Genomic DNA, 15,117 nt, shown 5'->3' on the forward strand with positions numbered 1-15,117 from the left:
AGAGAAGGAGGCAGTGAAACTGTGAGAAAAGAGAGGAGGCAGGGATGCAGAGTGGCTCTGTCCGTCTGGGGAATGTTCTCGAATAGTGGCTCTCTCTTCTCTCTGAGAGGCTTTATTCTCAGCTTTAACCCACACACACACACACACACACACACACACACACACACACACACACACACACACACACACACACACACACACACACACACACACACACACACACACAACCTTCCCTCATCCAGCACCAGTCACTTTTCTGCCCATCTCCGCTGCTACTGCACTGAAACTGTAGTTTGAACATTTTAAATATATTATTAACATTTTAAATGATATACCCCGTTTATCTAGGCCCTTTTTGTTTTGTTTTATGTATATATGTCACACTGTGGGACTGCGGGAAACGGTATCTAGAGAACACATGTAGTAATTTTGACAATAAAGCTGACTTTGACTTTGAAGAGTAACAAACAGGATGTGACATTACGGAGGGGAGTGGGAAGGAGTGGGAAGGAGCCAAAGGTCCCGCCTTCCTTTCAGGCATCTTCTGGCAGCTCTTCCCCGCCTTATTGATTGCAGATGAGTGACGAGGCGGAGAGGTGCTGATGTGTCACCTCTAATCTGAGAGGGAGAGCGAGGCTTTCTGAACTTTTCTTTGTCCTTGTGAAGAGCAAAAGTCCTGACGTCACATCCCGGTTGCTGTTCCTCCAGCCTCTGTGACTCACTCTTATCTCTGAATGAGGGTGTCTTTGATCATTCTTCATGAAAAAGAGGAGGGGTTAAACGACGCATATTCTCAGATAATGATGATGTACTGTGCGTAATTACAACGCCTCCATTAAAGATGATGTTGACCAATGCTCTCTTCTTTTATCTTTCCAGATTCTTAGAGCTTTAATTTCTGCTTCAGAAGCCAAGCTAGCGGCTCTTTGCTTGTGTTTTCTGAAGTTCGCCATGTTCATTATCTCATTTTGCATTTTTAAGGGGCCTATTTTGCATGCTGAGCCTGATGAGAAAGACATTAGCTTTGCAGATACTTGATCATAAACAAAGTATTAGTCTAATTTTGGCACTAGATGAAAGTCAAGGCATTACCAAAGTTATGGATGTGGATGTGTAAACAAAACAAATAGCAACCAATCAGGAGACAGATCAATAGATGGATAGATAGATAGATAGATGGATAGATGGATAGATAGATGGATGGATGGATAGATAGATAGATAGATAGATAGATAGATAGATGACTAGATAGATAGATGGATGGATGGATAGATAGATAGATAGATAGATATCATTTATTTAGTGGTAATGAAGATGTATAAGGATGCCTTAGTATTAATTCACCTCATAAATCATGATAAATGGCTCTCATCTACGAGATTATACATTAGGCGCCTTTAATAATAACACATATTAGTATTGATGACACTAGCCCTGGTTTTACTTTGCATCATATCCAAAACTACACTTTGTGACATTGCCGCCCCTCCACTGTTGGGCTCTCATTGTTTATTCTCACAGCTCGTCACTCAGCCGGCTCCAGTCTGTCAACCTGCTGACATTTAATCTGCAACAGTGCTGGGCTTGTGGGAAAGAGTTGTTTTTACCATCAGCAAAAAAAACAGATGTATTAAAGATGAACCATCCCTGTTCAGACTGATGGAGAGAATCACACGACATATTGTTGAGCAATGTTGTGTTCAGGGTCGGAAGGGCTACTCGACATGTAATGTAATCCGTTACAATTTCTAGTAACCTGTAAAAAAACTCAGTAATCTAATCTGATTATAAAAATATAAAAATGTGTCCTCTGCTCAGAGATTTTATTTATAGGAAAACCTGCCTTTCATTATTCAGGCTGTACACCAACAATGACGCACTTACACCGTTTAAATAAGCAGAAATCAAATCTGAGCTGACAGAAAATATATTTATACATACAGTTAAACTCACACACTATTTTATGAACATATAGATTGACCTACTGAATGAAAAAGTAACTAACGAACCAAAGAAAGTGAAAACCATAAAGCAGATTCAGGCAGTATAGGCGCATAGACACTTAAAGGATTAGCCTACAGAACAGTACCGTTTACAAAGAAGAAATCAAATCTCATCCTTTTACAACAAACACAATATGCTCTTTTTTAGTAACATTGTAATCCTTCTAGTAATCCCCAATGTTTAGAAATGTAACAGTAATCTGATTACATATTTTTGTATGTAACTGTAAAGGAATAGTTTATTTTTTGACTAATCCCGTTACATATAATCCGTCACTCCCTCTGTCAGATGTCAAACAGATTTGAAAAGATGTTTCTGTCCCTCTAGATATAGAATCTAAAAGTTCTGACGACATTTAGGCTCTCTAAATAACCATCTCAAATATACAGTATGTGCGTATGTGTAAGACGCAAAAGCTTTTCCGACCCAGTCAGCATAATCTATAATTGATGTTGAGACTTCCTCCAACATAGCATGTGTTGGACTCAGAGGCATGAACTCAAATGCACAACTCAGACTCAGACTCGGGTGGCATTCAAAAATAAAGACTTTACTGGAATTAACACAGTAACAAAAACAAGAAACACAAAATCACTCTTCCGAGGAAAAACTAAATGCAAAAATCGTGATCTTGAGAAAACAGGATACGACCATGGAGCAGGCTTGAACGTGGTCATGAATAAGAAACGAACTGGCACTGGACAGGTGGGGACTAACACAATATATACACAAGGTGAGGGGAACAGGTGGAAACAATCAGGGCGGGGAAACCAATCACGAACACAGGAGACACATAGGGGCGGGGACATGGAGTTCTGAAACGAGAGGAGGAATACTTTTTACAATAAGACAGAGGGCACAGAACAAAGGGACATGACAAAACTAATATAAAGAATAGACTTTCATGATAAGTTTCCAAGACATGACAGCATGAGACAATCTATCCTGTTAGAAAGAGTATAGGAACCGCTGCCAGCCACACACACACACACACACACACACACACACACACACACACACACACACACACACACACACACACACACACACACACACACACCACACTGCTGACCAAGTGTTACGTCCGGCTAAACAAACTGTTGCTAGCGGAGACCACGGGGTGTGGAGAGGATGCACAGCAGGAGGAAACTGTTTCGCTAACATGCAGAGACAGCTGATTTCTGCCTGACCTCTTTTGTACCGAGGTAAGTGATGTGGACCGAAGAGGGCAGAGCAGAGCGGCAGAGAGCAGAAATAGATACAGGTGGAAGCTACCGGTTTGCACTTGACCTCATTTTGTAGTATACTCTTGTAGTAGCTAACTCAGGAGGAACTGTTGGGTGTCTGTCGACCACTTTTCCAGTTTGCATCATTGATCGTTCCCCGACCAGCTCTCTCTACACACAGACCAGATGCTTGTATGTTTTAGCACTCAGCATCATGACCGACTTGCTTTCCAGTCATGTCACACTCAAAGATTTATAGTGTACAAACCGTCACATGGGGTTAAACGGAGCCGAGGTGGACTCTATCTTTGCTCTACTGAAAAAGATGACAGTGAAGGCGTGTCGGTTTTAGAATAAATTGTTTAGATCTTTTGTTTTCTGAATAACAATATATGTATGGCAAAAAATCTCAGGGCCTGGTGACTCTGATTCAGAGAGAGTGCGTCACCTTTTCAACACACTACCGAGGGCACTGAGCCTCTCCACGGGAGTGTGTGTTTGTTCTTTAGCACATCGACACACACACATAGTTAACAGCATCCACATTTGCTGCTAAGTTACAAAACAAAATTGTCCTTTTTTTAACGGATCTTAAACGGGCGCTATTATGCTTTAAAGGTCACCTATTATGCAAAATCCTCTTCTTCATGTCTCTTCTACATCAACATGTGTCCCCTCTGTGGAAAGAGACTCTGAAAGTTTCAGGAAGAAATATTCTCTCTCTTTTTGTCCTGATCCATTTCTATAAAAACCTGTCTGAAAATGAGCTGATCAGATTTTGGACACTTTATGATGTCATAACGATTTTTTTGGCTTGTGTACCCATTAGCCAATCACCAACCATTTACCGACCGCTGCTCTTCCACGGGAGTTTATTCTCCTCTGTTAGCTCCCGGTTAGCTCACACTGCAGCGGCCGCTCTAAAGTATTCACTGTCCGACTCACACAAGCAGCTGATACATATCCCCAGTTCCCTTTAGCCTAAGTGAATGTGTGTCCGTCTGAATTGACGCTGTTTGGTATCACAACGCTGTTATGAAAGTTTCTCTGGTATAAAATGGGTGATGTTAGCATAGCAACCGAAGCTAAACTGACTACTTGCTATTGCTATCCTATTGTGGCATAAACCGTTTTCTACAGGCACATTTTACCGGCGTATTTTTGTTATGATTCTACTTGTGATAGTCGGACACGACAACCTGTGCAGCCCATGTATTGATTCCATCCGATAGCTGCTATAATACAAAACAACACGTCTGCCTCTCTCCACAATGATCAATAACAGTGAACGGATGGTCAAAGTAAGGTACAAATAAACAGAATCACACGAAGCCTGGATAGTGTTGCCTGACTTTATAAAGTGTGTTTATAAGCACTACTGCTTGTAGGCAGGCATGACAGTCGACCCATGTTCAGGGGAGGAGGGTTTAGTTTCCTGCATGCCTCGACGTAAGAGAGACGTAAGCGACGCCACCTCTTAGCTCCGAAGCTCTTGCCTCTAGACCGACAATTTTTTGGAGCTGGAAGTGAACCCGATTCCGGAGCTAAGAGCCGGCGCCGCTGCGGTGTGAACAGGAAAAACCGGCACTTTTCAGGCTCCAGCTCCGAGCCGGAGCTGAAAAAGCGCTGGTGTGAAAGGGGCATCAGAGGGGCGTGGGGAGGGGCTCCTTGTTTTCATCTAAAGTAACAGACAGAGAATCAGCACTTTGGAAACAGGGCTGAAACAGAGGGGATTATGGGATGCTGCAATGATCTGTTTGGTGTTTCAACACTTCAGAGACATGTTCTGTATATATCTGAGAACTATAATATACTGATGAAAAACAGTATAAGAGGAGACCTTTAAGGGATTTTCCCTTTTCTGTGTGTTATAAGGTTGTGTGCATGTAAATGGTCTACAAAGGCTAAAATCCCAAAGAGAAACTGTTCCAAAATGAAAATATGAACCTGAAAAAAGCATGATAGGGCCCCTTTAAAACATGAATCTTCATGCACTCGTTGCTAACTGAGTCTGCAGGATGTAGATTACAAATGAAATGCAGCAATGGATACATTTTGAAACAAGAACTTATAACTTTTAAACCTCCCACAACAGAACATTTTGTATTACATTTCTGGCTTTTGATCCTCCTCTCACACCTCTCTGTATCCAACAACAACAGAACAACATCCACAGGGAAGAGTTCAAGCTTTTAAAAATACAATAAACATGTGAAACCTGTTGAGGAAGGTCGAAGCTTTCCTTTGTGCCTCTGCCAACAAAGCTTCATTTTCACTCGGTTTGTTCGATACAAGTACTTAACAGATTTCATTGAAATAGTTGAAGGTTAGACCATCAGCCAATAAAAATGTGTTTCCTTGTGTTTCTTTTGCTCTTGAATAATAATAATAAAATCTGGCACATGTATGCAGTGTTTTCCAGTTATCTGTGTTGATGCAGATCCAGATGGTGATTAAACTATTAGGATGTTCTTTTATAAAATCAGAAAGAAAGATTCCTTTTGGAGGAAACTTTGGGTATTTAGCCGTTTTGCAGCAGACCATCTACATGACAAACATATTAAAGGAAAGCATAACAGGGCCCCTTTAAGTTGGCTTTCTGCTCACTGTTGTTCATTTATTTAGGTTATTATTGGAAATGTAAACCAGGAAGACTGGTGTAGATTGTATTAACAAACTGTTTCAGTCTTAACTCTTACTTTCTTACTTTAAGGTTTGTTTACAACCTGTATGATCGGATGAGTTTTCTTGCACTACATTTAAATATTTAAAATAAAAGCCACGTAGACCAGAAATTCCTTTAACACTAACATGTTTTTTCCTGCATAAATACTACACACACACACACGCACACACACACGCATGCACGCACGCTCGCACGCACGCACGCACACACACACACACACACACACACACACACACACACACTTCCGATCACCCTGATGTCTCTACATGTGACTGATGAGCACTCAGGAGATGGGTTACACTCCTGGACAGGTTGTAATCGGAGCAGAAGTATGAGAACATGAATAAACACACATACGCGGACACACATGAAACACACAGCTCAACATCCCGGTGAGTAGCCGTGCGTCACACACTCTCATTATAAACTATACTAAACCAGTGAGGAAAACTGTAGCATGCAACAGAGCTGCGGGAAGCAGAAACAGAAATATGATGATGAAGGGGAATGCAAAGCGGAAGGACAAATGACAAATTATGCCCATATACAGAGGTGTGTGTGTGTGTGTGTGTGTGTGTGTGTGTGTGTGTGTGTGTGTGTGTGTGTGTGTGTGTGTGTGTGTGTGTGTGTGTGTGTGTGTGTGTGTGTGTGTGTGTGTGTGTGTGTGTGTGTGTGTGTGTGTGTGTGTGTGCGTGTGCGTGGAGTTAATCCACATGTTATTTGCATGTAAGCCTAAAGGAGTATGAGATGCTATATTTGCTGTAATGTGTATCTTATCAGGCATTCATTTGTGTAGGAACAGCTTCATACCTCTGGTCATTTCCAATGGTGTTTTTCGACTGACCTTCAAGGGCCCGAAAATACTTTGTGGCATTGTGAAAATGTATCTTTTAAATGTCTAATTCCATGGGGGACTGAGGGGTTAAATCACTGAGAGTTTACTCGTTGAAAAAGGGAAACAAATGTCAAACATATTACCGTTTTTAGGCTAAACAGGGCTAAGATGTGCTCCAGTAGGTTTGACGCCACAAACACATTCAGGCCCTTAAAGGTCAGTCAAATAACACCATTGAAAACAACCAGAGGTCTGAAATAACATGCTGCAAATATAAAAGCCCAAACACAGGGATTATTTTGACTATGTACAATAGTTCTTTAAAGTTTCTAATTTCTTGAAGTGAAGATAAATAAAACTTCGGTTCGACTTTGATGTTTTTCTTGCTTCCAACAGTAAAGTTTTTGATTTCACTTTGAAGCTGCACTCTGCTGTCAGACGCAGCTTCTCTTAATGCTGTATGTTGATTTACAAGGCTATTTCAGGTTTGCTTCCAAATAATTTAGATATTTATGTAACACAGAAATATGGACGTAAGTAGTGTACAGTGTCCCTGACAGAGACGTGCGAGACAGTCTTAGGATGCTTTGAGTTCATCGTGTATATTTGTCTGCTTAAAAGCTTGAAAATTCAGAAACTCATTTCTGTGCCGAAGTTCAAAGCCTTCGTTGGAGCTGTGCGAGATGAATCCATGGGAGTTGTCATCGCTCTGAATACTTGCTAGGCCTCTGTCTCTCAGTCTTTCTGTCTCTCTGTCCCCAGAAACCTCTCTGTATTATTTATGTATAACTTCATCTACAGAATGCTTCGCTCTGTTGGTGAGGTCTCCCTTGCAGAATTTGGATCTCAAAAGGTGTAACCAGGTTAAATATAGATTTACCACCAAAAAAAAGAGTTCCCTTTGCTTGTCTTTTAACTTCGAAGCATATTGACTCCTCAGGATGCGGGGATGTCAAACTGTGGATGAGCTTGTGAGAATAAATATTTTCTTCATTGTCTTGGGACTTCATATAAAACCATATTACACCGAGTACAAAACTACTCGCCCCTGGTGTGTTTGCACTCACACACGCAAACACAGACACACTTTGCAGGGCATAAAGGACACATGAGATTTGTGCAATCGATGAAAGTGATTCATGCGGATTAGATTAGATTACAGAGCAAAGGAGAAGTGAAGAGGAAAGACAGAGTGGAGAGGGGGGAGATCAGAAAGCAACTCCCTCCGAGGGAAGTACGACTTCACCTCTCCATCGAGACACAAGGTCTGTCTGACGTCCGCACGATTAAAAGACATCCTGAGAATGTCATTTGTTTTGACTTCCAGTCTCACCCATCCCCACTCGTCTGTTTTACATCCCCCGCCCTCGCCTCCTCTCCCCCTCCTTGATTGACTTTTAAGGAAATAAGGCTTCAACATCACACAGCATCACACATGCCTTCGTCTTTTTCCTCCGCCTCTGGGGTTTTAAAGGGGGTGAGGAAGGGTTGGTGTTTTAGGGGGAGTTGAGCTGACGTCCAGACTCGACATGATGGACTTTTCTATAAGAGATATGGAAACACGGAGCGTGACGGACGTTTCTATTATAGAATATTCCTCTGCCTGCGTTTTTACAGAGAGGCTGTGCTGAGTGGAGAGCAACTGGGGAAAAAATAACAACACTATTCATGCTTTTATTTCTCTCATCACGATACAACATCTCGGTCTCATCTGTCCATGTCTATCTGTTTTCCTCTCACTGTCTTGTCTCTGTCTTTGCAGTGCGGGGGTTACGCCAGAATAATAGACTCCGCTGATATAAATCTCCTGCATGGGCCCTGCGGTGCTCCACTTGTCACTCCCCTGCAGAGCGACGTGAACATGTGCGATGCCATGGATGATCCTCCGTGGCGAAGCAATGTATGGTTATGTAATGTGTTCAGTATTCAGAGAGGAGAAAGAAAAGAAGAGCACGGGGAGAGAGAAAAGATACGGAGGAGAGCTGAGGAAATGAGAGCAGAGGCTAGAGTGGAGACATGTCGGGCTTTTTATGATCAGATTTGAAATGGGGTCACTAGGGTTGTAAGGGTACTTTGGATGAAAGTGTAAGGTTGTCATAACTTATCACATTGCTTGGTTTAATACTCGACTCTGATTGGTCGGCAGTCTGTTCTCTTGTGCTGACAGACCTCTGTGAAGAAAAACGCTCTGATCAAGGGACTATCTGCAGTCATATCAATGCGCAGAAAGTAGTCCAGTCAATGTAACGTCGACTACAAACAGTATTTTCCTTCATCTGCTGTTTTCAAGGATGAGAAATAAGCTATACAAAATGTTTGTATTTTTTTTCGAAACAGTAGAGCATTGCATTGAATTATGCATCGAAATAGTTATATTCCACACAACAATATATGATTGAAAGTGTGTGGACAGCACTGTTAATTCTTCTGTAGAGTTTTGGTTGTCGAATGTATCTTCAGATATGTTCGTAATTACGTTTTGTGTTGTGTTTTTGTTGAGTTGTGATAACACATCTCATATTTCCTCAGTTTGGATCTTTCTATCCTAGATAAATGGATGCTTCTCAAAAAAACTAAGATTCGTAATTGATACGTTTGCAGTATTTTTCCTGTTCTCATTCAACAACACAAAACAGGTCTTATCGAGAACATCGGAGACTTGCTTTTCTAAAAAGAAGTTTAAAATCCCTGAAGTCAGGTTCCAAAAATCAACTTGGACAAAAGCCTGAAATGAAGATTGATTGGCAAATGTATTTTGTTTCTCGTTCTTGTTTATTGAACTCACTAATGTATGTTTTTATTTTTCAGTATCAATGCATTTATCCATGTAACTACACCGTGAAAAAGTCAATAACTACTTTGGTGGCACACCACAGGATCGGAAAGCCGAGGTAAAACCAGGTGTGAGACAGACGACAGTGTTGATGGTGTGAAGCTACTTCAGGAAATTACCACCATCACCTGACAAAGCACTTTTCCAAAAGCCGATACACAAGACTGCACGGAAAAACAAACACGTAGACAGGTATGATAACTCTGTGTGTGTGTGTGTGTGTGTGTGTTGTCTCTCTCTCTCCGAGCAGGCAGTAGGCCAAAGAGGGTCTTAACACGCTTAATGGGATTTCACACTCTGAAGTACACACACGTACACACCCTCGGACACACGCTAATGTTGAAGATAAACATGTCTGAAAGCTATGTGTGATCCCAGACAAATAAACACACACACCCCCCACATGCACACTCTCTGATATAAAAGGATTTGTCAGGCTCCCACATTGTACACATGCAAAACTAATGGACTCCAATATCCACACAGAAACATTTCTGTTACTCACTCATTTCACTCATTTCACTCATTTCACTCATTTCACACACACACACACACACACACACACACACACACACACACACACACACACACACACACACACACACACACACACACACACACACACACACACACACACACACACACACACACACACACACACACACACACACACACACACACACACACACACACACACACACACACACACACACACACACACACACACCACACACACACACACACACACACACACACACACACACACACACACACACACACACACACACACACACACACACACACACACACACACACACACACACACACTCTGTGCCATTATGTCTGTATCTGTATCAGTGCGGCATTACTGTGGTCATTGTGACCTGTTGTCAGGGTTGAGAGCGAAGCAGGCAGGACCCAAATGCAGATAAACAGAAAATACCTTTATTTCAAGGCTTAAAGACAGAGCAAAACAGAACTCTTCCCCGTGAACAACGTCAAACTACAACAAAGAACTAACAAAGACTAACAGAAAACACAGAACCTAAATGCACACATGACTAATCAAACAAACAAGAGACAGGTGAGGAGGGAGGAGAAAACACAGGGGCACCAGGTGAACACAATCGGGTAATCAGGGAGGGAAAACAGACAGAAAGCAACAGGCAAAACAGGAGGTGAACACTTTTCAAAATAAAACAGGAAACCAAAGACTGAAAAAGACAAGACACAACACAGACAGGTCGTGACACCTGTTGCCCTGCAGATGGTGTTAAAAAAAACACAGGAGATCTGTCTTTCAAGTATAAAATATGTGTTTCCTGAAGGCTTGAAAAGTGGCTTGGACAAGTCAGCTTTATTTTTGCAGAGGATGACAGCCGTGGTAAGATTGGCAAAAAAAGTGTCCAAATGTCCATAGAAACCTTTTAAACTGCTCTTCTTCTACTCCTTCACATGGGATCTGTATCTTCAGTTACACCAGTGTTTCTCAAACCTTTTCATACCAAGGACACTTAACCAATAAAAAAAACACTCGAGGACCACCTAACTCCACAAATATCCAAAAACACATCGTTTTTTGCAAATCGCCTGAAAATGGTACAAACAAGTGGCCACATGTGTGATGAAGGTGTTTATCTGGGCTATATCATGCAATTGAAAGTGAAACTTAAGCTCGCTCCATTGCGGAGATATTCCCGCGAGAGTGCGGAAAACTTTAATTAATTAATTAATTTAAAATGTGACATTTTACCAATATACTCACGGACCACTAGGGGGCGCTTACGGACCACCAGTGGTCCGCGGACCACACTTTGAGAAGCACTGAACTGTTACACCCATCCCGATGAAGCGTTTCCATGGACATTCTTTAGGTCTTGGTTGGATCCGGTAGTGAGGTCCAATTCACACCGGCACACCAAATACATTCAATACAATGGAATAAATGCAGTGTATGGATTCATCTATTCATTTACACTTTTGCAGACTTTTTTGTCTAAAGTGACATTCAAATGATGGACAGTCCAAGCCCAATAATTAGCATGTACATTTGTTGAAATTGCCTTCAAACTGCTGATCTTTGAGGCAACACAGTGTCTAAAAAGAAAGAAGCTGCAGCATTAGCTGTGTCGTGGTTCATCCTGGTGGATTAGTGGCAATGCAAACCATATAATGAAAGCTTCCAATGTTTGATCCTGTCAAAAAAGCTTAAGGTGCGTTTCCATCCAGACACAAAATGAGGTAAGTTGATTTTTCACAAAAAACGACTCATGTGTAGGTTGGTAGGATTGAAATGGTTTCTGCAAAGAGGAGATGGTAACCTTCCTCATATTATGCATGAAAGAAAACAAATAATCAAAAAATGACATATTTGTTGTCATCATTATCAATGCCAGACACCTACTGTAGAGGGAACTATCACAGTAGGTGTTTATATTTCTGTCAGATTGTGGACAGACAGCATAGCCGTGATAGAAGGTGTGTGGCGCAGTGGGTTGTGCATTGGTGTTTGGACCAGGGGGTCACAGGTTCAAACCCCACTGCAGTCAGCATGTCGTTGTGTCCCTGAGACACTTCACCCCAAATTGCTCCTGTAGGGATTGTCCACAGTATCGAGTATGTAAGTCGCTTTGGATAAAAGCGTCTAACAAGTGACATGTAATGTAATAGAAGATATGTCAAGAGACTTTAAAGGTGTATAGTTGAGTTCTGTCTTGTTGTTGTTTCTTTCTTCCCATGTTTTTGTATCTTGAATTATATGCAACACATTTAAATGTAATAGTGTAAGCTGTATTGTACTATCCAATGTTAAATAACCTTGTTGTACCTGAGAAAACTAGACTAAACTGGTCCATAAAACAGCATGGTTTAAAAAAAAAGTTGTGTTCAGTGGAGTGTAGAAATAGAAGTGTGTTGTCTAGCAACTGAGAGCACATGCAGTTATTACAGCACCACCTTTTTCTCCAGGGTGCACATTAATTACCCTGTGATATATCCTGGTCTAACTGGACACAAACTGCTGTGGATTCCAACTGTCAATCTCCACAGAAAAGCAAGCTACAACATTTGTAGAGCCATCGCTCAAGCCTTCTGGTGGTGATTATTTGATCGTCAGAAGACTCATTCTTTTGTGAATTATTCCTCTGAGAGCACATCTGTTAAGAGGCATCATTCTCAAAAACATGTGTTTTATGAATCAATCTAATCAGATGCTGCTCTAGGCAAAGCGAGGCAAGTTTATTTATGCAGCAAGTTGCAGTAAAAAAGGGGCCCTATTATGATAATTATTAGGTTCATAGTATTTAGTGTCTCTCCTGTGACATGTCTCCATGCTTTAATGTTCAAAAGCTCTTTATTTCTCTCATCCTGCCTGTGCTGCAGCACCTCTTTTCACCCTCTGTCTGAAACCAGAGCCCAGTCTGCTCTGATTGGTTAGCTGGTCGGCTCTGTTGTGATTGGTCAACCGCTTAGAGATGTCCCGCCCCTTAGTCTATCATGTACAATTTGTTGCGCTAGCCAATAGAATAAAGTGTTACATATGTAGTGATATTCACATGCACAAAACCTATATAACAAACTACAGGAAAGAGAGAACCCCAAAAAGCATAATAGGACCTCATTTAAAACAGTTTAAAGAAACACATTATAAAATTACATTAAAGACATTTACAATATTAATCAGTATACGGTTTTGAATTTTTTTAAATCGTATAAAATACAAGAATGAAAGTTACAGTGCACCGCTTTATTACTTTCCTATTTACAACATTACCGACTTTATACAAAATTAAATTGATTTATTATATTACAGCTACTTATCTTTTTTACCATGCTGAATTTATTATGATAAGCAACCAGTCATGCCAACATTAATTACACTGTAATCTGAGTTGTTTTTTTTTAACTGTATTGTCATACTATATCGTAGATATTTTATTTAAGTGTATTTGAAGTGTACTAAGTGTTATGTTCGGAACCTGAATTTAAATCAGGCTTTGTAATTATTTGAGTGACCGAGATCATGTAAGTGTATTTCAAGTGTACTATGTATTAATTTATTGAGCTGTACTTAAATCAGGTTTTAAAATTGTTTGACTGATAGAGATCATGCAATGTTATTATTTGTTTATTGATTGTTAGAACCTGTCTGAGGACCACAGATGGAAATTAGCTATTAGCTATAATCTGGCATATTGCAGATTATATATAGGATTATATATAGGATTTCTGATTATGATTTTGAATGATTACTTTATTTTAATAAAGTAAAATACATCTGGGAGAAGTCAACTGAATCCAAGCAGCTCCAGCACAGTTATCTGTTGTCTTCAGAGCATGCAGTAAAATATGGGCCCTCTACACTGAAAGAGTGAGAGAGAGATTCCTGAGTAATAGAAAGCGGGGCTTATGTGCTCTGCTAGCTGGACCGTGTTATGGCCTGTCTGAAAACTTTTGCAAAGTTTAGCTTCAGAACTTCCCCAGACAAATGACCAGGGCTACATGCCATAACTCACAGAAGGCATCAACTCTCTCTCTCTTTCTATTCCTGCAGTATCTGTCTAAACAAACAAACACACACACACACACACACACTTTTCTCTACTGCCACTTGCTGAAAACACATATAGTATTCCTATGACCTTTTAAACATTTGTGTTGATGTCTCTGCATGTTGTGTGTGTGTGTGTGTGTGTGTGTGTGTGTGTGTGTGTGTGTGTGTGTGTGTGTGTATGTGTGTGTGTGTGTGTGTGTGTGTGTGTTGTGTGTGTGTGTGTGTGTGTGTGTTGTGTGGTGTGGTGTGTGTGTGTGTGTGTGTGTGTGTGTGTGTGTGTGTGTGTGAGTTGGTGAGTTGGTGACTGAATTTTGGGAGGTCGAGCGTAATGGAAATGCTTTCCACCTGCTATCCAGGTCGCTGCTGTGTTGACAGATAGAGAGACGACCTCTGCTGTGATGGTGGGAACGCCAACTGAGATAAATGATGGAAATAATGGAGCTCGATGGTACAAACACACACGACATGAAACTACAGAAAGCATGCGTTGAGTGATATTTTGTGTCACAACCCCTGACACCGGCACAGCGCCACATCATGATTACTGACTACCATAATGCATTTGTTTTAATCATAGGCGATCTGTATGTGGGAAATCACTGTGACATTTCAAAGTGGATGTTTTTAAGGGAGCAGTTTTTGTTTATGGACTCTGTTATAATGTAGAGTTCTGGCAGGGACTTGAGGGTTTCCTGGAGGTCAGCTAAAACAATCTTCCCACTCTGCAGCTATAAACAGGTTACAGTAGGAAGTGGAACTACTCAGCGTGACGGTTTGTGGACTGCCTTTATGAACCCTCCAGTTTGACGTTTTGGCTTTTTGCAACCAGAAGAGGCTGGAGCTCAGTAGAACAAAACGCTTAAGACATATTTAAGGCAACAGAATAGGTTACAGTTAACTTCCATAAACTAAAAACATATTGTGAAAGGTTTACAATTGAACGATTAAAACACAGACAACCCCCTGGTCATAAAGAAGCCC

At 41.0% G+C, this 15,117-nt stretch overlaps 1 protein-coding gene across 1 annotated transcript in view; it reads right to left on the reverse strand.

Annotated features, from left to right (window-relative positions):
• LOC117533843 (protein ELFN1-like) overlaps positions 1-15,117 on the reverse strand; it is a 133,112-nt gene that overhangs the window by 11,283 nt on the left and 106,712 nt on the right.

Source organism: Gymnodraco acuticeps, unplaced genomic scaffold, assembly GCF_902827175.1.
Source record: "Gymnodraco acuticeps unplaced genomic scaffold, fGymAcu1.1, whole genome shotgun sequence".
Taxonomy (NCBI): domain Eukaryota; kingdom Metazoa; phylum Chordata; class Actinopteri; order Perciformes; family Bathydraconidae; genus Gymnodraco; species Gymnodraco acuticeps.